This window comes from Equus asinus, chromosome 11 (genome assembly GCF_041296235.1).
Source record: "Equus asinus isolate D_3611 breed Donkey chromosome 11, EquAss-T2T_v2, whole genome shotgun sequence".
NCBI classification, from domain to species: Eukaryota; Metazoa; Chordata; class Mammalia; order Perissodactyla; family Equidae; genus Equus; species Equus asinus.
The window spans coordinates 40,239,402-40,242,442 of NC_091800.1; the positions used below are offsets into that span (position 1 = coordinate 40,239,402).

Sequence of the window (3,041 nt, forward strand, 5' to 3'; positions counted from 1 at the left end):
TTAATAACTTTAGAACTGGGCTCAAATGGGCTAGTAATGTTCTTTTGAGGACTATTCTTTCAAAGACTGCCTTCTGAAAATGTCAGGGAACTTTAAGAGAGAGTTCATCATGGAGGCTAAAAGAACAGACCTGGGTGGCAGCCAGACTCAATTTCAAGCCCTGGCTCTGCCACCTTCTAGCTGAATTCATTCACTGAGTTAACAGATTGAATTACGTGACACAGCATCCTAGGCACTTAGGGCACATCAGTTAATGAAACAGCGAAAGTGCCAGTCCTTCTTTTTGTTTTATTTAGGCTTTCAACTGATTGGGGGGCCCATCCTCATTAGAGAGAGCAATCTACTTTGCTCATTCTATCAATTTAAACATTAATATCATCCAAACACTCCTTCACAGAAACATCTAGAATAATGTTTGACTAAATCTCTGGGCACCCTGTGGTCATCAAGTTGCCATACAAAATTAATCTCACAAATGGTGAAGAAGATTAAGAGTTATTACACATAAAGGGTTTAGCATAGTGACCTCTCAAGAAATGATAATTATTTCGATGAGGCATTTTTTCAAACCACCTCTTCAGTACTAAGAATGGAATTCTAGCTCCCTGGTGCTGACACAGTAGTTTTGGTACTCTACTCAAGTGAGCCTCCATTTGCAGTTTGGTCTTGGGAGCAATCAGGTTCTTATAGTGTCTGGTTGGCTAATAGTTATTTGTCTGCTAATGCCTATTTCAAGGCTCTGTGAAAACTTACTCTCTGCCTCACGTTTATGAGGCAAGAGAGTCAACTACAGCCACTTTGCTGGCATTTGGACAAGCCTATAGGGATGAAATGGTTATGAAGGTGTCTGATTCTTTTAATATTTTTGGGCAGTGCTTCCTTTTTAAAGAAAATATTATAAGATTTGGAAAGGTTTAAGAAAGACTGAAAGGTAGGTTTTTCTTTTTTACCTTTCCTCTGAACTCACTGCAGGAGAAGTTCACTTTACTTAGAGCTAACTCAATAATTAACTATCATTTTAGAGTCAGACTGACTCATAATACTGCCAAATAATTCATACATGTAAAAATGGCAGTTATCTCATTTACTTGTTACGCCAACACATATCAACCTCAGCAACAGCTTTCAGCTCTGTTAAATGTTGTTTAAATGCGAGGGATCTAAAATGAAACTGAAGCACCTTGCAGTTGATAATAAATCAAATATGAATTTAATACTCTACTCAAGGCAGTGTAGTTAGTAAGGCTTAAAAGTAAAAATGACAGATTTTATGCTTTGACTGTAGTAAGGATTTGATTGGGATTCTGATTAACTTTTAAAGTTTGAGATCTAATGATTTATTTATTGTTTTTTTTTTTGGTAAGGAAGATTGGCCCTGTGCTAACATCTGTTGCCAATCTTCCTCTTTTTGCCTGAGGAAGATTGTTGCTGAGCTAACATCTGTGCCAATCCTCCTCTGTTTTATGTGGCATGCCGCCACAGCTTTGCTTGACAAGTGATGCTATGTCTGTGCCTGGGATCTGAACCTACGAACTCCAGGCCACTGAAGCAGAGTGCATGAACTTAACCACTACTCCACTGGGCCAGCCCCTCTAATGATTTTTAAGAATTGTATCTGAGAAAAATATTTTGGAGTAAATTATATTAAACTGTATTAATAAATGATGAAAATATTTCAAAAGAAAATTACTTTCTAGAGGGTAAACGAGCATTATCAAATCATAAACTTGATATTTTGTTTTACTTTTCCTTATGAAAAACTTCAACTTTGCTAAAGGTAGAAAGAAGAATATAACACCCATATTTCTATCACTCATATTAAAATGTATTAATATTTTGCAATATTTGCCTCATTTACTGTTTTTTTTTACTTTTTATTAAGATTATGATAGTTTACAACCTTGTGAAATTTCAGTTGTACATTATTGTCAGTCTTGTTCCAGGTGCCCCACTTCACCCTTTGTGCCCACTCCCCAACCCCCTTTCCCCTGGTAACCACTAATCAGTTCTCTTTGTCTACATGTTTCACTTCCACCTATGAGTGGAGTCATACAGAGTTTGTCTTTCTCAAAAATATGGAACGCTTCATGAATTTACGTGTCATCCTTGTGCAGGGGTCATGCTAATCTTCTCTGTATTGTTCCAATTTTAGTATATGTGCTACTGAAGCGAGCACGCCTCATCTACTTTTTTGAACTTCAATTTTAAACTTCTGTCTGTATATTTAAGGCATCATTTTAATTAGATATAAAAGAAGTCATAACTTTTTCCTAGCTGATTGCTGTAAGTATAGAACATTTAAAGACAGAAAATATTTTACCTTTTTTTCCCTAGAAGGAGGTAAAAGCTCACCAAAGTTGAGCAATATATGGAAAATGGTAGACTTTACCATCATTTTCGTGTGAGTGTGAGGAAGATTGGCCCTGAGCTAACATCTGTTGCCAATCTTCCTCTTTTTGCTTAAGGAAGATTGTCACTATGCCAATCTTCCTCTGTTTTATGTGAGATGCTGCCACAGTGTGGCTTGATGAACTGTGCTAGGTCCACACCTGGGATCTGAACCTGTGTGAACCCCAGGCCACCGAAGCAGAGGGTGGGAACTTAACCACTACGCCACCAGGTCGGCCCCTACCATCATCTTTTAATGATTAATGAGAAACTAGAATACTTCTATAGTTTTCTCTGATTGTTTTTCTTAGTCACCTACTCGTTAATGTACATTCTTCCCCAATAGGTGAATGTGATGAGTCTTGATAAGCAGAAACAAGGTATATTGCTATTATAGGACAGCACTTGGCAAAGATACTCCAGGACACTCTTGTGTACAAAAGGGAAGTGAAGGCTAACTGATTGTGTAGTCCAGTGGGTGTATGGCCTCTGGTGGAGGACAACACAGCAGCATTAGGGCCACATGGATGAGGGGTGAATCCTGGGTCTGCTTGTTAGTTGCCATGTGCCTATGTGCAAATCACAGCTTCACTAAGCCTCAGGTGTCTCCACGTCTGTAATACAAATGTAATAATGTCTTCCTAGAAGAATTG

General features: G+C 38.1%; 1 non-coding gene across 1 annotated transcript; it reads right to left on the minus strand.

Annotated features, from left to right (window-relative positions):
* Positions 1-2,069: 2,069 nt before the first annotated feature.
* LOC123289997 (U6 spliceosomal RNA) lies at positions 2,070-2,176 on the minus strand. The gene has a single exon (XR_006534277.1). It is a non-coding gene; the product is annotated as a U6 spliceosomal RNA (small nuclear RNA).
* Between the last annotated feature and the right edge of the window lie 865 nt (positions 2,177-3,041).